The sequence below is a fragment of the Stegodyphus dumicola genome, chromosome 3 (assembly GCF_044657685.1).
Source record: "Stegodyphus dumicola isolate Sdum_Otavi_A_Nest chromosome 3, ASM4465768v1".
Classification (NCBI taxonomy): domain Eukaryota; kingdom Metazoa; phylum Arthropoda; class Arachnida; order Araneae; family Eresidae; genus Stegodyphus; species Stegodyphus dumicola.
In genome coordinates, this window is record NC_140770.1 from 192,688,349 (window position 1) to 192,711,948 (window position 23,600).

Here is a 23,600-nt window from a genome sequence, read left to right on the forward strand (position 1 = left end):
TTGCGCTTAAGAAGCTTCATTTGCCTTATAAATATGCATTATGATTCAATAATTTCATTCTCAATTAAAAAAACATAATTACAACGTAGGTACTAAATATTATAAGTGAATAATACAAAATCATAATAATGATTATTTTTACAGGGATAAAAGTTTTCAAAAATGTCATTTCAATTTTTCTTTAAGTAAGGTATATTAAAAATGTTTCACGAAATCAGCATTGTCATATTAGTCTAAATTATCTGAACTAGAATTATGATATTTTACTTATACTTTATGTTTTGTAGGTAAGTATCGATTAAAATAAGTAAACAAAAAATATATTTATATATATTTTCCGAAGAAAATCGAAAAATTAAAATGGTATGCTTAAAATGTGTATAACTAAAAATCAAATATAGAAGATATGCTAATTTTATTTGCCTTTCATCAAGTATATTTCTGCATAAATAGTAAAATTAAATTTTTATCAGGAAAATTTGTATAGTAAATGTATACGTAATTACGTGTAACATGCCGATACATGGGAAAAAAGACAAGGTTTAGCGTTTGCTTTTAATAGTGTATTCTTGTTTCTTATGTTTATACGCATTCAGAATTCTTTAATTTAAAAGTAAGTCTTAAGTTTATGAAACAAAAAATATATTGTGTATTTTTAGGATAAGTTAAAGATTTCTACAGGATTTCCTTCCCCAACGCCTAGAAAAAAAAAATAAATAAATAAAAAGAAACTCGTCCTTCGATTCATTTAAAATCAATATGACTGTAGAGACATTAGGATTTATTCGAAAGAAACAAATATTGAAAAATTAGCAACGCCTTCGCCGGGAATCGAACCACGGACCTCTGGAATACCGGCCCGCCGTGCAGAACCACCACTCCTCGAAGGCACGCTAGGAAGGCGGGAGAAATACCTTATATACTCTCCGTTTTAAAGGGCGACTGGGGTTTGTAGGGGATTCAATCACCAAATCCTGGGGGAGGAGAATCATCTTCCAACACCCTAATAGTTCGGGTGCCACTGTAGAGACATTAGGTATTTTTGGAAGCAGGCAAGATGAAAAATTAGCAACGCATTTGCCGGGAAACGAACCACGGAGTTTCTTGAATACCGGCCCAGCGTGCAGAACCGCTACACCACGAACGCACGCTAGAAAGCCGTGAGAAATACCTTATTTGATAACTTTTAATTGTATTTATTACAAGAACCAAAGAAGCGATAAAAATGGCCGGTTCAACATCTCTTGTCTGCATGTCTTGAGATGTATTATAGTTTGAAGCTCAATTTATACGATTTTCCCTAAAAGGACCTTAATATGAGGCCATGAAACTTCAAGAACCTTAATAGTTGAGAAGCGAGTTCGCAAATGTTTACACCTAGATCGACGACAACAATTTGACCGCCGTACCGACAGAGTAGTACAAACTTACAAAACATTTTTACCGTAAATGTTCTATATAATATTGATTTAAAAATATATATAATTGAAGAATATTTTCTTGTAATATGCGTGATTGGTATTAAAAGAAAGTTCGTCTGCGAGCCAAACAAGTGGAGAATTTAAGTAAACGAAATACTGTCTTTTCAGTGGACATGCATCTAACATTTATGAGTAAAAAAGAAATAAAAAACGAGTCTTTTAGAGAAAATTATTTTTTTCCGCACACAACGCAAAATGACGCAAAATACGTATTAACAGAAGAAACATTCTGAATTCTGAAATTTGCTTGGAAATAAGATCAGAAACATCAAGTTTCCTAAACGGAAATATGCAGAGATATCTAAATTATGATAAAAACTTTACTATTCCAAAAATTTAATACAAGTTTTCCATTTTAAGTTCCGTTTTACGGAAATAAACATATTTTCAGATTCCAGTGTTAAAAGTTGAGAAAAATGCGGACGTTTATCAGAAAAAAAAAAGGTTCATGTATATTTTATTTGTTTTTGCTGCGAACTATTTTCGTTTACAGAAGTAAAATATATATTAAAAGCAGGACTTTTTTTCAAGTGTACATGTGCTTTGAATTTAAATAAAAATTCAGAGGCACATGGAAAACGCAATATAGTAAATTGATGTATTAAAACTATTTATGCATGGTTAAAAATAGATATATGGGTAGGAACAAGTATTTGTAATTGAGAAAAGCTTTAAGTAAAGGTACACGTTCCTTGCTTAAATAATATTGCAAGTTTCTTCTATATTTTCCTTGCTATTTTTAATTTTTTGTTAAATACACAAAAATAATTATTAAACTACCTGTCTAGAGAAACCATTACATATTTTGGAATACAAATCGTGAAATATTATCTACCCTTCTTGCTGGGATTTCAGCTACGGATCTCCTATTTGCTAGCTGGACGAGAATACTAATTATACCACAAAAGCACATACAAGGGAATGCGATTATTTCTTTTATCTCCTAATTAAGCAATGGCTGGAAAGAGGCACGAGACCCAGTAGACATAAATCCTGATGGTGATGAATTATTGTTCATCACATGTTTTCCGTTCGGATGTACTACGGGAGCCGGACATTCTAATACGAGTTCAGATAATGCTTTACAAGTTTAAATATATATAAGTATAAACAGATATTTAACACGGTTAGGAATGTGTAATTACACACACATATTATTCATTACAAGTAAAGTATATATACGTACGAACACACACATATATACAGGTATATATTTCTCACACATCTAAACTAGTTTAGTTGCAAATTAATTTAATTTACTTTATTTAAATACCAATATTTTGAAATACTGTTCTAGCATGTAAGAATTAGATTATAATATAAGTATGTAAGGATTAAGTTAATTTTATTAACAGTTAAAGTTTAAGTTCCTTTCCTGTCAAATTCTTAACTTGAACTTACTACTTCCGGCCAGAACGTAGTTTTGGAATTTTGCTAAATATTTAATGAGGAGGAGCGGTATTTAAACCACGAAGTTACTTTTAGAGTGTCAGAGAGACTCAGAGTTTCTGATTTACGTTCGTCTGCCTTTTTGGCCACTCTCTCTCTCAAAGCTGTTATTACGCTCGACTGTACTCAGGCCCTTGCTAAACTTCGTAGTCAAATATGTTAAGGGGCCAACTCGATTTGAATCTCTATAGCTTCGGCTATATTTCTTTAGTTAATCTTAGTTTTAGTTTAATCCTTAGTCTCTTAAGTTCAAGCCCAAGTGTCGGCTTTGTTTGCACACTCCCAGGCGGAGTTTTATTAAATCTTATTGGAATAATAAAGGTTAGTTACCCTTTTATCTTGTTGTTTCTTGTCACCCGAACTTAAGCGATTATTCGCTATCTAGCTCTTAACCCCTTCGCGCCGACTGTCACGTATACGTGCCAGCAACGAACGCACTTACCTACCGGCCGACAAGCAGGCGTGCCAGAGGATTGTTCCATTCTCTACCGACTGTCACGTATTTGTGCCAGTACTTTGGAACGTTTTTCAGACTGTAATTTCTGCCACAAGATGACACTGTATGTCCATATTGTTTCGGATACATGTAAATTAGACCTTCTACTCGAAATGAGAGAAGCATGACTCACATACACGTGTTTTTGATTATATAAACAAACGGGGAAATAAATGTTTCCGAATGGCGTGATTTATGACATCTCTTTAAATCGCACTTTATTCGCGTGGTAGTTGGTACTGTAAGTAGAGTTGTTTACTGTAAGTAGTTGTTTACTGTAAGTAGTGGTAGTTGTTTACTGTAAGTAGAGAAGTTTTATTTGCTCTAAAGCGTTGGGTATTTCGGTTTGCAGTTCAGTTTTTAGAAAATAATTAGATCTTGTTAGACGTGAATTCTTTGTTTTTACCGTTGCAATGCCGAAGCGTCGAAAATGTTTAACAGAGCATGAAATAGAAATGATGCAAAATATTTCAGGTATTGATTCTGAAATTCTGATATTCTGATATTGATTCTGAAAGATTAACTGAAAGACATTTTCCAAAACTTTGTTGAGAAGAGACTGATAAGAAAATGAGACGACGATGCTTCGTTTGTTCACATTCCCGGAAAAATCCTCCAAAACGGCAAATGAGTTATTACGAGTGCAAGGAATGTAACGTAGGACTGTGTGTAGATCCCTGTTTTCAAATTTTTCATACGAAAAGAGAATTTTAAGTAATATATTTAGTTTTCAGATGTATAATGTTAAAATTCATAAAATGGTGAGTAATTAAAATAAAATGTGTAAAATATGCATTTAAACAAGAAATAAGGTAATTAAAGTATATATATATAAATATTTATAAAGCATAAGCCGTTTAAATACTCTATAGAGCATTATTAAACAATGCGTTGATACTTCGGAAATTTCATGGATTTAGGCTTAGTAGCAAAAAAACCCCCGGCCCTGGAGAGACGCTCGCGTAAGACACTGCCGGCCTCAGCGATAAGCGCGCGTTTTCGCTACCCGGCTCGAAGGGGTTAAGACAAGTCACTTTCTACAGTAACTGAGATTTACACAGTGAAAGTCTTAGAAGTATACACAAACAATATACATACAGGGGTTGAACAATGAAGCTGAAACAACTGCATCTACGATGCATTATATTCAAGATGCAGGTCCTTCAATTCCAGTGTTATTTATATGCATTTATTTCTCTTCGTCTAGAGCTATAATCGCACTCTAGACCAAAAGATGTTACCTTTATTGTGGTAAATGCAACTCCAGTTTCTTTACTATAATAAGATATGTATGTAAATGTAAATGCAGTTTAGAAAGGTCTTCCGCTAAGGATGTTAAAGGTTCATTTTTAGGTATTTAAATTCATAGGTGTTTAAAATTTGTACCTCTACGTATAATACAGGAAACTATATACGTAGTAACGTGTATTTGCAGCTATTATTAACGAATCTATTCTATCCATTTTCATAAAAAACGATTCATAGTTTTTGAGCAGCATATTATATTTACATAATTTTTTGGAATGCAAGTATTTACGAAGTAACATCTTCTTCTAATAGTCTTCGCTCTGTAGCAAAGTTTTAGTCAAGAAAATTCATCAAAATGTATTTTGCAATTGTGAACAGTTTTATACAAATCTGGCTAAGTGGAAGAAATATAGATTTTTTTAAATAACGTGTTAAAAGAATGTTTACTTGAATTTTAAACTTGCTTAAAATTTCAGGAACGTTTCATCCGATTATAAATATGTTGAAGAATTCACAAGAAACTTTATCCGATTTTTAAATGCTTCAAAGCGTTAACGGATCAGATGCAGAAACGGATTACATGTATACATCAAACATCTCGTTATTTTTTTGACACATTCATTCGAAGCTATTTCCGAAAACTTTTTTAATTCACATAATTCCTAAATTGTAAACATACATGTTTTTCTTTGTAATATTTTTTTAAAATTTCTTCGTTTTAATTTTATTCTTCGTTTCAAAAACTTACTTTTCTGATAAATTTGAGCAGACAGACTTAGCTATCTTTCTGTTTCGAAATTAAATGCAGAAACGGTTTCATAAAGCATATATTACAATTTTAATCCTTTAAGACGTACAAAATGAAGAATAGTTACATAAATTATAGCAAATGAAGAAATTTAAAATAGTAAGATTAAAATGTTTCTTTTTTATGTTTCATAATAAAGCAAAATAGCAATATATGTACACTTAGAACATATATTCATTAAGGCAATGCGTTGAGAAGCATAGATGAGTTGAAAATAGTATAAAATCAGTTCAGAAGCATAAACAGAATCCCTTCTGGAACATATATAATTTGCGTATCTTAGTGCAAAGAAGATATTTTCAATGAAGAAGTAAAATCCCCAACTGTAAGAAATGCGATTGCGGGTTTTCAATGCAAGTCAACAACACATTATTTACTAATTAATCCATTAATTTTGTTCATAGTTTCTCTTTAACAATAAAAACTTTTTAAACTGATGTCATTATGCTTCGATTGCTGCACACAGGGAAAAGCGATTATTGAAAGACGATACCGAATACCATATATTCAGACTTACCGCTGTTGGTTTTAGTGCAATACTAACAGTCAATATTTTATGCTTCAGATGGAAAATTAGTTACCTAATCTCTAAATGAGCATCGGAATCTTTATATGTAATGTTTTTACATTACATTATATGTTTTTACATTATATGTAATGTTTTTACATTATATATATATATATATATATCTTTTGAGATTTGGCACCTGACACTTTCGGTTTCTATAGAAATAAATCCCGTGTACTTGTGTTTACAACTACTAGTTTTCGGTCAGTTTTAATACGAGGTACAAAAATAAACATTTTCGTCATATTTTACTTTTTTATTTTCCTAATGGCAAGAAAGAGGCCGAGGTTCACAGATTTGTGTTGATTATTTAATAGAATGCATGAGTCAGAATTGGTGTAACAACTTTCGTTCGGGAGATTTTTCAGATTTCCTGAAGATTGAAGCTGACCGACATTCTGGCAGACCTTCGGAAATTGATGATATCAAAATGAAAACATGAATTAAATCGAATTTCGAAAACGCCATATAACTGAGCGAGAGATTGCAAAAAAGTTAAATGTATCACACACAACAAGTGAAAATCACGTACGATATCTTGGACTCGTTAAGAAGCTCGATATTTAAATTACATAAGAGTTGAAAGAAATGCACTTAACACAATGAATCAATATTTGCGATACGCATTTCAAAGGTCTTGCATTCGACCCTTTTTTCGAAATAATTATCACTGGTGATGAAAAATAGATCTTCTATATTAACATTAATAGCAAAAGCAAAAGATCATGGTCCAAGCATAATGAATCAGCACAAATCCTATCGGTAGCTAAATTGGATCAGAAAAAGTTCAAAGTTCATGCTGTCAGTTTGGTGGGATTATAAAAGTGCTGTGTATTTTGAGCTGCTTTCAAGCAAACAAATGATCAACTTAACTGCTTATTGCCAACAATTATGAAAATGAAGAAAGCAGTCAAAGAGAAAATGTCAGAATTGACAAATGGCCTCACATAATTTCAGCAACATCCAGGAAATTATCTGGCGTTGGTTGGAAAATGATGTTGAATGTCTCATACAGCAATGATCCTGCAAATCAGATTATCATTCATTTCGAAGTTTACAAAACTTTTTAAATGATAAAAATTCCAGTAATAACAATTACCTCAAATCACACTTGGTTAAGATTTTACTAATAAAGACCAAAATTCTATTAGCGTGGAATCATGAAGTTACCAGAATGATGGGAAAAGGTCATCTAGCGTAATGGAAAATATTTGACTGATTAAAGTTTCTTGTATAGAAAAAATTTAAGTTTAATTAAAACAAGGAAAATCGAAATTATGTTTTCGCCAACCGGATACATAGTGCAGGCAAAAGCTAACTTAAATTTTTGTGGATGTTTTCAGGGCTCAGTCTAATTTAATCAGAAGGCGGTTCTCCTATTTTGCTAATAGGAGCCATACTGCAATCTACATAAATATGACTGTGTTAGCTGTTTCCATTAAATCGCGTTGAAGAAAATTTACTGTTATGTGCATTGCTAATAAATATATTTTTCACAATATTACTAGGCAGTGTAGTTTTATTGTCATCATCGTTTCTTTGCCTACTCTTATCACATCTGTATTACTGCATTTAGTATGAATGTTATAACATGAGTATGCCTTTGATATGAGTGTTAAAATAAGATTTGTTCTGGAGTCCATATTTCATGGAAGATTGGTTACCACAGCCTGAAGGAGGTTTGTCTTGTACATCCACCCAGTTTTGATGAAAGCACCCTGGGGGAGTCCAGGGGTCTCGCACCCCTCTCCCCTACCACCAAACTACATGAAATGACCTTCGGCTTCCCATATACAGGGATTTTATAAAGTCCCGGACCCATTTTGATGTTTAATAACTCATAAAATAATGAAGATCTAAACAAACTTATGGCATTTATTGATGGAATAACTTACATACTTTTCTTTTCAGGTTTGAATATCTTTACTTCTGTAAATATCTTCTGCGCGTGTGGTAATTTTCAGATAATTTCATTTTCCGGTCTAAATATCTGTACTTTTCTAAATATCGTCTATAATATCGTCGTAAACATCCTTTCATCTTTCTGGCATTGTTAATCGCCATAATGTGCACATATGGGGATCTGAAAACCCCCATGAAGACCATGAGGCACAAAGGGATTCCCCAAAGGTTAATGTGTGGTGTGGACTAATGCACGATCGAGTCATTGGCGCTTTTTTTTTTTTTTTTTGACAGAAAAGACGGTCTCGTCAGTCGTATACTTAGACATGTTGGAAAACTTCGTATTTCCACAACTAGAAGAGTTTCAGCAACATGTCTTTATGCAACAAGATGGTGCACGACCTCATTGGGTACCATCGTTCGTAGTTGCTTGAATGACCATTTTACAGGAAGATGGATTGGGCGAGGAGGTCCAATTCCTTAGCCACCCAGATCATATACTCAGATGATATAACGCCGTTGGACATTTTCCTTTGGGTATTTGTAAAGGACAACGTTTACAGGAGGAGAATGTCGAACATTCATGTCTTAAAAGCCAGAATTACAACCGCAATAACCTCTGTGTATGCCGACATGCTTGCCGGTACCTGGCGCGAAATTAAATATCGACTTGATATTCTCCGTGCGACGAAGGGGGCACACGTGGATGTTCATTGACAAGACTCATGAAACTTGAGTCTATCTAACCATTTATGTTATTAATTTGAATCTATCTTTATTATTTTATGAGTTATTAAACATCAAAATGGGTCCGTGACTTTATATACACCCTGTATTTAGAGTGTCCCGATGTTGCAAAGGCACTATACATTTACAAACGTCTGTGTCTTCTCAATTAAAACCCGGGTCTTTCGGTACCGCAGTAAGCTTACATAACTACTATACCTTATGCGGGGCTATAATATGTGTGTTGTACTGTAAACCTTTCCAGTATATGTAATACAGCATAATTAGCATAATGAATGGAATATATTGCGAGCTGCAAGAAACTGTGCTCTAATGGTTTGAAATTATTAATTTTTGGTAGATGAAAAAAGATAAATTATAACTCAAACAAAATGAATAATTGATTAAAAACAAGAATTATTGCCATACTTAATTTAATTTTCTATCAGGTATGTACATAATTTAGTTTACAAGCGTTCTGAAATGCATATGACATTAGGATTATTGACATTATACTTCTGTTAGAAATAACAGAAAAATAAAAATTTTATTCTGTTAGAAATAAAAATGCTTTAGACAGAGCGTTATAACAGAAGTATATTTTTCTAGAGTTATTTCTAACGCTCTGTCTAAAGCATTTTTTTGTAGAAATTTATTAAACCTTAAAGTAAGGACCTATTCAATGCACTCTGCACAAGCACTAAGATACCAGTGCTAAAACTAAATAAGCAAAACATAACTCATTTTGAGTTAGCATACAGAATATTGAAACTCAAAAACGAAAATTGGTAAGTTATATTATTCCTCTACATGATTAACAATAAAATCTTATTAAACAACACCGAATGAAGAACAATAAATTATTCATCAACAAAAGAAAAGAAAATTCTGGAAGCAATCTATCAAACAAAAGTATATTGAATAAGTTCACTTACATTGGCGTATCTAAAGTATTAAAATATGAGTAAAGGCAGAAAGTTTTAAATATCGAAGTTACCTGTTACTTGTTCTGGCAGTTGAAATACTTTTGCGTTAAAATATTGATTGATGATAATGAACACTGCTTCACTGCAGCAAACTTTCGAAATCTTTTGCTTTACTGAGCTATTATTCGGAAAGCATGGCCATTAAATTAAGAAAATAAATGTAAGCATTTCGTTCTTTAGACAGTAATTTAGAATACATTTCGCGCCTATTTGAATTCTTTTGCATTTGAAAATGAAATCCGAGTATTAAGAACATTTTAGTAACTCAAAGATTAAAAACATTTATATAATTAAATTGAAAGATTGGTTTATATTAGATCTATACATTATTATATAAGATCTATTAATATATCGATATTTTTTAAGTATATGTTAATAATCTATTAATATATATCGATTGCATTAGATAATTAAATTTCCATTAAATATATTGATTTATATTTTTAAACTGAAAGGGAAAATTTTGTAAAGAAAAATAAACTGTTAAATAATTATCAATTTATAACCCACACCATTGCGACTCGAAAGAAAATATTTGCTTTCCACTTTAAATACAGGTAAATCCACAGTAAAACGAATAATTATATAAAAAAGGCAATTAGTCTAAATTTTTAAAAACAAAAACAAAATGTTTGTGGATGCATGATAATAAACAATATATATATATATATATAAACAAAAGTTAAGAAGTTTCAAATTAAGATAGTAACTATTACTATTATCGCGCAGTAGGCTGTGAAATTAATTAAATAATGAAGAGAAAATTATTAAAGCAAAAGTAAAGCAAAGCGGACAACTTCCCAATAGGAGATATTCAAATGAAATTCAGAGCGAAAACAATTCAACTAATTTCGATCCCTCTCTCATGATGTAATTATTTTATGTACGTGTCTGTGCATGTTTGTATGATATAATATATGGGAAAAAATACTAACTATACTTTATCCCTTAAATTCCTGATTTTAATTTGGCTACATCCCTTTTAAGTTGCGTCACTTAAAAATTTCGCACTATGTATCTGCAATGTGGTTAGCTCTTGTAGAATCAATGTTCAAAGCATATACAAAGAACTTGGATTCTTATAAACACATCTTTATTAAATGTGAAGGCATTTTTCTTGTCGCTCTTGTCCTGCGAGCGCGTCATTGCCGCTCTGCTTTGTGTCCATTATCTGAGAGTGTAAGCTTTCAAGATTTGCTTATCGCACCAGCGATAGTATGTGACATTGCTTAATTACGAAATAAAACTGCGTATGAATCAATGTCATCTCGGCTTTTTTTGTCGCCTAAACTAATTGGTAAAAATTTCATCGATTCGTTAGACATCTTTTCAGATTTTATAATGCTCCATTTTGAAGAACACTGATAATTCTTTTCTTAAACATTTTCAGATTAAAAATCCTTGAAGATGTCACAACGACTTGAACGAATTATAATGCGAAATCCAGGGACTCCGTCTTCTAAAACTTACTCTTCATCGATTCATTAATTCCTTTTCCGTTTCTATGCCAAGGATTTCTCTCTCAGACAAAAATCATAAACATTCAGGCAACGAGCGAACATGCAGAAAGATAAGCGGACATAATCGATTTTTGAATGTAAATATGAAAAGGCCAGAAATAACAGGGTAAACCGTTATACCGAATGTTCTTAAAAAGGCCTATTCAACGAGAAGGGATATCAGAAAAAGTGCTAAAAAATAGTTTCTGTGTTGCATGATTTAAGCGCATCCTTAAAAACAAGGCGCGTAACCAATATTGTGTTATATTATTGTGTTGAAATTTTGCTCGAATCGGATAAAATTCAGTGTGCAATTCAAATAAACTTACATATGGGAAAAAATTACCAGATTCTCAGTTTCTTTCCGTTTATTTAGCTGTTGGAGTAACACTTTTTAAATTTTTTTCAAGAAGAGTCCTTTGACTGCACATCTCTGCTAACTGGCACATACAACAGTTTGGAGTTTTCTGATTTGGCTCAACTTTTGAGGTGTTTGACTCTGTAAGATTAATTATTCTGAGATTTTCCCTTAAAATCGAGAAAATGCTGATCTCCCAATCACTTAAGCTTTTGTACTGTTACTAAAATCCCTAATTCCAATATACTAGAGAAGATTTTTTTAAATATTATAAGGAATAACAGCTAAGGCACTACACATAAGAAATTCAGCAATGCTCTGCTTATATAAATAGAATTTCATAAAATGGACAATAATCAACCACCAATAAAATTATATTATAAAACATTTATAATTTAAATAATAGTTGTTTATTATATGTACCAATTTAATCACAAAAAAAGGCTACATTTTTTATTAGAGTTATTAGAATGAAATACAGCGGTTTGACACTGTAATGTGGTTAGCAAGTTTAACAAGGTCATCGGGTTGGTGTATAAAATGGACATTAATCAACTACCAATAAAATTATATTATAAAACATTTATGATTTAAATAATAGTTGTTTATTATATGTACCAATTTAATCACAAAAAAAGAATACATATTTTATTAGAGTTATTAGAATGAAATATAGAGGTTTGACACTGTAATGTGGTTAGCAAGGTTAACAAGGTGATCGGATTGGTGTATGTTTTCTAGAAAGCAGCAACAAAAATCAGTAAATAAAATTTGCGATGAGCCAGCAAGTTTGAAAAAGGAAAAAAAAATGACTGCACAGTGTAGAAAATACAAAGCATGCTTAAATGAGCTCTGTTTGTATTTATTATAAATAAACTGCTTAAAGCATTATAAATTTTAGATAAATAAGAAAATTTCCCTTGCGCTTTGAGTTTTGAGAAAATACATCAGACTTTGCCTATCTTTATAGCAATCCTAGTGAATTACAGAATTATTTTCCTATCTGTAATAAAAACTGGAAAATATACAAAATAAAGAACACATAACAGCCTTTACGACAAAGCGTATGTACAAGGAAGTATAAAGAACTCAAATAAATTTCTTTGCTATGGGGTGGAAAAACTACTCGAGGACTTTTCTAATAACCATTTGGAAAAGAGGTAGTTCCACAGTTTTCCACTTGTGATGGTATAAAAAACATTTTTATTCAGATTATTTTAATGTATTATGCTAAGGTTTAGGTAATTTATGTTACGTTCTGATCGTCAGTTTTGATGGCAACTTTTCAAAAACTTGTTATTATTTTATTTTAAAAAGCTTTTACAATAAGTTTAACAAAACTATTTTTATTTTGTCTCTCCGAGTAGAATTATAGCTGCTCCTGTGCTACGCCGTGAACCGAATGTTTCTGTTTAAGAACCCGGAAGCTAATGTCTAATGTTACTCAAGCTACTCTAAATAACTTTAAAATGAGAATATTTCATTTGAATGCCTTTGGTGATGTTCAAAAGATGACTTTGAACCTTTCTATTTGTTATTAAGAGCTTGGAAACCAGATTAGTTTTGCAAGTACATTTCCGTGCTTGGCAAAATTTTCTTTCTCTTCTGTTAATGTTTGCATTATATTATTTGTTGAAAAGCTTGATTTTTTCTACTTTTTTGCTACGAATAAAATTTACGAAATCAATGAAATTATAGATTTCATAAGTTTTAGTAAATGGACTAAAGTTTAGAATTATGTACACTGAAAACAAAAGAGACAGTTCTATATCTACTGTTCTGCTGGGCCGATTGACAAAATTCAAATTGCGTTTTTCATGTCTCGAAAGCGCGACTTAAGATATATATTGGATTTATATATAGCATTGTTCTAACCTAGGTATTTTGACACAAAATCGGATTTTTTCTGAAATAACATAGCAATTGTTTTCCAGATTTCGATTCTACGACTCAAATTATGCCTAGATCTTAAATTTTGTAAAATTTGGTGCAAAATTTTCGGAGAAATTCAAAAATTTATTTTGGGAAAATTTTTTCAGTTTGGCCAAGAATAATTCACTTGGAGAACTTCTTAATACATGGCAACGAATATTCCTTCCCCTTCCAATATGCCGGAGCGGAAAAAAAGGCACCTCGTTCCACTCTTTTTACGTTGTGCATGGGCGGAAAAAAAGCCACATCATTTCTACTTCCAAATAATTTTAGCAAAGTGTTTAAATCACATCTAATGTTTTATCTCTTTCAACAAATATGCCAAATTTCAAAACGCGCCAATATATAAATTCACGTATATATCTTCGGAAATTTTGAATAAACAATTGTAATTTTTTGTAGACATGCTTAGAAATACGTCTACTTTAATATGATGGTAAAAGTTTTATAGATTCTAATACAAAATTGTTTTGGAAAATTTATAAAAAATATTTTAAAATACAAATTTTTAAAGTAAATCATAAAAAATGAGTGAATTTTATTTGGAATGAACCTGAATTTCGAAATGTGAACGGAAGAATCAAATAAGCTTAATAAAAAAGAGAGATTTATATATACCAAACTCAATTAACATTGAGGAGCTAAAATTTTGAGGACTAAGTTTTTAAAACCTACCCGTGCGATCTTTACAAAACTTGGCAGTTTGGCGTAATTTGAGTCGTAGAATTGAAATACGGAAAAAAATTGGTATGTTATTTCAGAAAAAGTCCGATTTTGTATCAAAATACGTATATTAGAACAATTCTATATATAAATGTAATACATATCCTAAGTCGCGCCTTCGAGTCATGAAAAACGGAAGCCCAATAGGCAATCGTCAATCGGCCCAATAAAACGGGAGATATAGATTTTTTTTTTTTTTTAATGAAAGAGGAAAATTTCTCAAAAATTGTTAGTGCACGTACTCAAAGACGTATATTTAATAAACATTTTACTTTAGCAATTTAGATTTTGGTTCATTTAATTCCTTATACCGTAATAAGCATAAGTGAAAAATGTAGAAGTAAAGTAATGATAAGTAGTTTTGTGGTATTATATTTATAGTAACCCTGAAATTTAATATATTTTTAACCCAAAATGTAAGAAAAAAATCAAAATTTCTACTTTGACAACATGCTTCTGCCATTTTACGTAGTTATTCTGGTAAAACTAATACCTATAATAGAATTATTGGTACTATTTTTCGCAATTTGGGTGTCGAGTGTAGTTGGTTAAAGCGAGTGTAGTACCTTTCGCATGGTACCTGGGTAGAGTCGCTATCTCGGAATTACAAAACTAGTCGATAAGGAATTTAAAAAAAAAATGGTACTTTTCCGTTTTGCCGGCGCAAACGATAAAGTCGCCAATAATGGTTTAACTGATGCCAAACGGAATATCTTCGCTGGTAACCTTTTACGCCTCAGTTTCAAAACAAGTTGCAGCCATTTCTTATCAGATTGTTTCTTTCAATACTGGCATACAACAATATAGAATTTTTACACGATATTTAAATTTTATCCCTCTAAGACAATTCACGGTAATTAAGTCAATTAGAACGCAATTACACCGCTCATCAAGTGCCACTCGAAATCAAGTGTTAAACTCATCAATTCTAACGAGAATGCATTAGCGAAGTAAAGCACTGCAGTTTACATAATTTCTGAGTAAGCTATTCGTACGAATTGAAATAATTCTTGCATTTAAACTTGTATTCCAAATTAAGATTTAACATGAAATTAATGTAGATAATTACTGAGAGAATTAGACTTTTGTAGCGTAGTTTACGTGACATGAGATCACTTGGGGTCACGTGATACGAACCGGCGAATCAGGATTTTGAACCAGAAATCATAGTAAATTCTTAAATTAATGTCTTTTTACAAATTTATTGTCTTTATTTATTGGCTTTTTACAAAATTTTAAACCATATTAAAATATTTATGCCTTCAAAATAAAAAAAAATAAAAAAAATTCTTAGAATTAGCATTTTTTATGTGTATACTGTATGTTGTCGCCAACAAAGTCTGCTTGGCGAGATTTGCGCCGGCGAAACGGAAAAGTACCAAAAATATTATAGTCAAAAAAGTAGTTGCAAGGCAAAGGACAAATGCTATTCCAGGAATGCGTGAGTTTGATTTTCACTAAATGGCATTTATTTTAAAAAATATGTATACAATTTATTTCAGGCAAATTCTTTCTAAACGTAAAGAGACATATGGATCACTTATTATATAAGCAATGTAAAACCAGTTTTACTCGTATCAGAATACTTGAATTAATACTTCTTTGCATATTCAGATGTCCTTATAACGTCTCTAAAATCGCAGCGTTTTGTGAATTTTAATAAATGCAAATCTAAAATAGATTATAATTTATGAAAATTAAATTAACTAAATGTTGTTTTCCAGTTCCTAAATACCTAAGTAATTTTTAGTAAACTTTGCGTTATTGAATTTCCTCATCATTGGACATATATTTAGTGTTACATAACCTTATACTTCATAAAATTGCTTAAATTAGTAAACTTGAATACGTTTCAATTTTATCGACATACAAATTGGTTATTAACTCAAATAAATTTATAGAGACATTAGATTATTTCGAAGTAGGAGACATGAAAAATGAGCAATGCCGTCGCTGGGACTTGTACCATGAACCTCTTGAATACGGGCCGAGTATGCTGACCGCTACACCACGAATATATACTAAGAAGGCGAGAGAAATACCTTATAAATTTTTAATTAAATGTATTATTAAATCTGTTTTTAATTTACTCAGATCAACTTGATTTCTTTGGTTTTTTGTTTCTGAAAAGAATACGAAGTTTGTTGCTTGTAAAAGTTAAACATTTAAAAATCATGCTGGATATCTGTTCAATATGTATGTTTCGGGAATACAACAGATTTATATATGAAAATTTGTAAGTTTACATTTTACTGCATTAAGTGCTAAATTACTTAAAGCGAAAATAAATTCTTTCTGTGATTTATGTTCCAAATGCAGCTCACTTCGTTTCTTCCAATTTTTTATTCATACTTTCGTGATCCAATAACACAAATTCACATTTGCTTGATGATTCGATGAAGGTTTTTTTTCTTAATTATTTCGGTCTTCTGTTTTCCGCTTAATGAATAATAATTATTAAATAAAATCAAAACCATATTTATAGGTCTAGAAAATATTATTAAATTTCATTTTGTTTGCTAGATAAAAGTAAATGAAATTCGATGTATAGAAACTTGAGTTTAACCCTTAAATTTTTTTTCCAGAATTTGATCAAAAATATCACATTTTATTGCATTTTTTAATAATTTTGCAATTTTAAATAGGAAAATGTTATTAAAATTAACAGTTCTAATATTTTAAGCATTTAATATAACGTTTTTTACTTTATGAAAGTAATAGGGTTTACCTGTAAGTTGTCTTCTCTTCCTACATGATTGCCTAACAGGGAAGTTACATTTACGGTTGCAAATATAAACAAATAAAAACGTACAATTACTTACAGTTTTTTTTTTTTTTTCGATTACAAATGTATTTACTTACTTTTTTCAAAAATCTGATTTAATGTGGTAAATCTTAAAGCGAGGGGGAAAGACAGAGTCCAGCATCACAATCCGGGCAAAAATACCTCATTTTTTTCTTCAATAAAATTGCATCACACTGAGTTCCACGTCTTAGCTTTTTTTCTGTAGGTGGAATATCCTCAAATGCCTTTTTGTTAGTCTTAGCGGAATTAGTAAATATCCAGAACGACCTTTTTTATCTTCTACTGCTCCATGCCTTTCAATAAGTTGGTCGATAATATATACAATCGAAACTGTAAATTAGTATATACACTGACATGCTATTTTGTACAAAACATAAGCGTTAAGTAAACATATATCTAGAAGGTGAAAACATATTTTTTGTAGTATTTTCCCCCATTTTTATGACAGTATAATTACTTAAATTCTGGTCCATTCGATCTACACCACCCATTGTGTTATTTATATTCCATAACTGCTTTCGGCTTTCGCTTCATTTCATTTTTCGTGATGGATGCTGAAATCATTTCCAGGTTATGGATTGTAGATATAAGAGACGCGGCGGTTTTGCACATCCATTTCATAATACACACTTTTCCTCTTCGGTAAGCAAGTATTTGTCCTTTTTGAAGTTTTTTTTTTTTTTTTTTTTTTTGTGTGTGTGTGTGTGTCAACAGCGCTTTAGGAACCTCCTTTCTTCTTCTTCTTTTCCTTTCTTTAATGGTCCGTACATATCTATGGAGTAAATAATAAGGATATCTGCTATTTCGGAACATGAATAAAAGTTGTCAGGCAGTATCCTCTATAAAAACGTTGTTGCAAAAGTGTCATTACAACTTGCGACGATTATTTCAAATGTTTGTAACTGTCATCAAACACTGTTCCATTTTCCGTATATATTACCACAGACCATACATACTGAGACTTTGATTCGCAAAGCATGTATATTTTTCCCCAAAGCGTAATCGCTTTAGTAGAATATACCGTTTCCAGCTTAGCCTTACATGGAACAACATATGTCTATGGTAACATCTAGTACAGGGGTAATACTTTCTTGGAAATGAGTTTCTAACTGCTACAGAACAGACCAGATTCTTACTAACTTTGGGCACTCATGAGAATTTATGTCAAATTCGTCGTTATCTGAAAAATGCATATATCTGTAAATTAATTGAAAATGACAATATAACATCACTTTGGAAATAATCAGCGTACATGTAGAATGTCTTTTACAATACCACTAACTGTTTTGACTTCTCAACTTTTTCAGTGCTTTTAAATTCGGAAATGTCTATGAATTCAACATTCTAACTCAATATACACAAATAATTTTTTAAAGAGAGAGAGAGAAAATCAACACAAGCCTTATAATAAACGGCTAGTATAGTATTTCATTGGACGTCATCTAACCTTAAATTCAGAACCACTACATATGAACTTTTCCTTTTTACAACCCTTTGTTGCATTTTAATGTTCTTAAAATTCAAAAGAAAATTAATAACTATATTTTGGAGTAAATAAGAAAATCTTTATTTGCTCCCTATTTGTTTCTTACATTTTTCTTACATTGAATTAGATATTGTACATTTAAATGATGTATTTTAAGTCAAATTAAAAAAGATCATACCAGTGCGCACGCACTAAAAACGTTCGTTACCTAGGTTACTAAAATCGTTAAAAGAAATATCTCTTGTTAGTGTCACACATTTGGCGAACAGAAAGACATAAATGCGATTTCCAGCGTGTCACATTCTGTCTATTCTGGTAACACTCTTGACACAATGTCATTTAGCCAGAGATAATTATGTAATACCCAAGGATTTTCGAGTAATGAGTAAGCATTCTGACGCTCCGTATTTAGCACGTATACATGTCGAGTGGGAGGACATTTTTCAAGTTTCAGTGAAGTGACAATTTAAGGTTTCACTCGAAGGAAAATTAATGACCACCAAAACTCTGCAAAATATCTTTCGTTGGTTCACGTTTTGAAGAATAAATTTAACAATTTAATCATGATAATGAATTAAGTATCCGCAACCGATGATACATTAATCAAATAATTTTTCAAGAACTATTATTAGAACAAGTAAAGGAGCACTTAGTAAAAAATCAGTAGTATTCAAGATGACATTTAAATGAGTGTTTTATTTATAGTCTGACGGAAGATATTATTTTTAAAACGTAGAATTCTATGGATTTTGATGCAGAGCAATGCCATTTTTAATCTAAAATGATTAATTTTGAAACTTAACGAAAACGTTATGTCTCTTTGCTACTATGTTTTATTGATTTAAGTAACATGATTATGGAGTTACAGCACTTCCTCGCCACGCGCTTCTTTGGGGTTTAATGGTATTCAAATAGCAACTAAAACCTGGATGATTCTGCTTCTACAATGTAGTTCATTTTAAGTTTTTTGAGTTCTGGAAAACGTAAGAGTAACCGGATTGTGGTATCCACAGGTCACAGGTGACAGCAAGTCCGGACACCAGGGCGGCTGGCATAGACTAACCGGATATCGTCTGGAACCTGCAGCTATATAAAGCTAGGGTTTCATAGCCAAGGATCAAGAAATCAAGACAGTACATAGCCATACAAGGGCAAAGTGACATATTTTTCTATGTGCGCTATTAAACATTATCCTGGTTATATCGCATGTTAATGATCTATCAAATCATGTGGACAGTGTAGGAAGTTACGGCGTACTGCGTGTGCGCTCTAGATATGTAGCGGTTTACACAATCAGCTAGCAAATGGAAGGTACATGGTTCATTCCTGACAACGAACTTGATATTTAATGCTTTACCATGCAAAGAATTTATTAGTCGCTACAGGCGTTTTAAAGAACGCAAACTCATTTTGCAAAACAAAGGCAATACTTCCCCAAAGAAAAATATTCTTCAACATTTGTGAACCAATATTTGCATTACTTAATTTTATCTCACTTACGGAATAATGGTAAAACCGCATGTCACATTCTTGCCACTAGATGGCGGGCATCTCTTCTTTTACTTTTTCTGTAATTGAGTTCCGGGAACGAGACTAGATTGGAACCGCTTTGAGAAGCGTAAAGACGAAACTTCAGACTCAGAATTAAAATGTACTGTTTTAAAATAATTATGACCTACCTTGTAAATAGTGTATATTAGTGTTTTATTTAAATAAATAAGAAAAAGACAAGATGGCCTGTTAATTCTAATAGAAACTCTTACTGGAAAAGTGATTATTAGAAGTATGGCGTCGAGAATACTGAAGATGCAGCAGGTAAGGAATTTTACATTAATTTTATTGTAAATAGAATAACCTGATGCAACACCGCAGGCAGTTCGATCCGATGGAAAATCTAAGTGACGGGCTTGGCTACAAAGGAGACTTTTAAGATTTACTCCATGTGTAATGTAAATGCATTCCACTATTTCTTAGAAAGTTTCCCACAAGCGCTTAGTCATAGGCAAATAGCCCTCTCGTGTTTTCCCATATTTAAACCTACTTTACTCTCAATTTAGACTTGGAAATAATGTATGTATCTTAACGAATTTCTTCACCTTGGATTAATTTTCTCAGAACTCAATAGCTTTTTATTAGAGAGCTCAATAATTGTTACACATCCTGTTGTTACCAATCTCACTTACTTTGCTCAGCACAAGCCCAGGACTTCCATCACGGCGAGGAGTCAAATGCGCTAGTCATTGGCACAGCATTACGACTATTATAGTTGACATTATTACTTTGTTCAATTCTGCTCCTAATTTTCAAGAAAATTTCGGGGGAAAAGCATCCGAGATCTCCCACCCATCTTTCCCTGCCATCAATCTCATGAGAGGACTTTTGATTCGCATATTTAGAGCGCATATTGCGGGATTTGAAGCCGGGCGCATATAAGCATTCTGTATCGCGCCACGCACATACGGAAAAATCCCTCCTCGTGATTGGATATGGCTCCCAATGACATCATTTCCTCTACGCTTAAGACTGCCTTCGCTTGGGCTTGAGATATATCTCCATAAAATTTGTTTAAATTTTGATAGCAGAACCAAAAAGATTAATACGTGCTTTGTATTTTTCTGCTATGAGATTACACTTCTTACAACGCCTTACTCTGGCAAATTTAATATAAAAAAGCTGATGTGTACACCACATGACTTCCTTGTACAGAATATTAAATTATACGCATTTTGTCTTGCATTTCATTTAAACTTATTGGATTGAATTAAATCTACTTCGCCGACAGCGCATAAACCACAATAGAATAAATGCATTCTTTAAAAGTTCACTCTAGTATTTGTTTACCATAGTGACTCTCTGGCGCTAGATTCACTTAACAGTATTATATTTCGTTCATATTATAACTCAGAATGCACAAACTTTATATCATTTAAAGAATAGAATTATCTAATCGTTGCCACATGTTCTATTCAAATACTATAATAAAGCTAGAATGATGTATAAAAGAAATTAAGAAAACTAAACAAAAAAGAAACAGTTTTTCATAGACGACTGAGTATTTCTCATTCAATTAATTCAGTTCTCACTTCGCGAGAAGGCAAGAATACATAAAAACTCAAAATATCTATATTAAAAATTACGAAGTGAATCTTAAACACTTATTTCCTCGAAAAAATTCCAGAAAGGATTAAGCATGATTTAATTGGCAATAATAAATGAAGGCGTTATCTTTGTGGTTGGGAAACTAAGCTTCCCTAGATTGGCAACAAATCCACTAGTCTGCTGTTTCAAATGTAAACAATCAATGGCCGCCATCAAAAAAGGCTTAGCGGCACTTAAGGAACTTTAAAATTGTTCATAATTCTAAAAATATTGCATACAGATTTACTAAAGGCATAAAAACCTTAACCGGAAGATAAAAACAACATAATTCAATCATTTTTAAAGAAAAAAATGTACAATTTACAAACATATAAGAGTAAAGAAACTGAGATCACTGAGCCGGGTAATAGAGTGGATATATATATAAATATATTTACTATATACGTTTAGTGCGACCGATTGCAACCAAAATATGAGGTGCACATCTACATGTTATAGCTGTGCTATATACAAAATTTCAACGTTCTGAGGCTACTCGTTTTTGAGTTATGCGAGATACGTACGTACATACGTTCGTACAGACGCCACGAATAATTCTCTTCAGAATTAATTCTAAAGCAGTTTTATAATTTTTTTTGGAGGAAACGTGTCTTTAATTTTGTCCTTATGTACAGATATCATGCAAAAACATCGCTAAATTGCATTCGACAGCGGCCAAAATGGATATTTTCGTTGAAATATGTTGCCTGAAACTTTTCGCGATTAGAATACTTCCTTTTTACTTCGTACAAGGAAGTAAAAATGTAATGATTTATTTCCTAGAGAGAAAATATTTTATTTCTTCTTGTGCTAACTCCGTAAATGTGCATTAAGTACAGAGATTGTTAATAAATGTACTTTTAGTTTAAAACACTTCATATTAAAGATGTTATCCTTATTTCATGTTCATTATATATCCATTTTCTGCAGATGCAATGTCCGAAAACATGGTTCAAGTCATTTTCGGAAGTGGTAACAACGTCTTTGGGAGCTAACATAGTAAATTCACAATATTTATAATCAATCTAAAAGAGTAAAATTTAAGTTTTAAGTTACACTAATATAGATTAGGAACAGAGTAAATTCACAATATTTGTAATCAATCTAAAAGAGTAAAATTTAATTTTTAAGTTACACTAATCTAGATTTGGAACAGAGAAAGAGAGATATGTATTTAAAGCTTAAAAATATTACTTTATGAATATTACCCATTTTTTAATGTGTAACATCTTTTGTACCTTTGCATAAAATTAGTGTTTATCAGGTAAGGAAGTTTCTTTTCTTATACACATATATCAAATTCAGCGACAATACTGAATGCGCTTTTTCTTTCATCTAAGGCAACAAAACTTTAGAAATGACATAGATGTTGACAAGGAAATAATGTAACATTTGCAGAGGTTCTCCAATGTGAAAAAAACATAATGCAACAAAACTGCAATAATGATAATATACTTAATGGCACACAATGCCCTTATAATTGGACCGAGATCGTAGCGCTTTAATTTTTGCACTACATTCATAAACTCAGCTATTTATATAATCTAAACGTTTAAGATTGCTTCTGATATCAACAGCATCTTTGAAATATTTTATAATTTTACTATTTCATGAAACAGGAAGCCATCTGCAGAACGCTGCGGTTAATTTTTTTTTTTCGTTTCAAAGAAAATAAACGATAATTTCCAGACTTCTGTTTAACTCATGCATGTCATTCAACGAAAACAAAACCGTATGAATCCTGCCGAAACGTCATTACGCCAAGAGAAAATGATGTCATCGGAAAGTATGTCCAATCACAAGTACGAATTTTTCCCTATGCACGTGGCGCGGTACAGAATGCTTATATACAACCTGGGCCATTCGGTACGACAGTCAGAATCATTAACTACTGTACCGGTTAAATGGCTTTCAAATCTTTCGTGCAGGATGAGGATGAAACCTTTAAATGATTTTTAAATTTAGCTGGCATTCTTATAATTAACGCATAGTAA

At 31.7% G+C, this 23,600-nt stretch overlaps 1 long non-coding RNA gene across 1 annotated transcript in view; it reads right to left on the minus strand.

Moving 5' to 3' along the window:
• Positions 1-23,600, minus strand: part of LOC146998233 (uncharacterized) — a 658,297-nt gene that overhangs the window by 295,659 nt on the left and 339,038 nt on the right. The gene's annotated exons all lie outside the window — the stretch shown is intronic.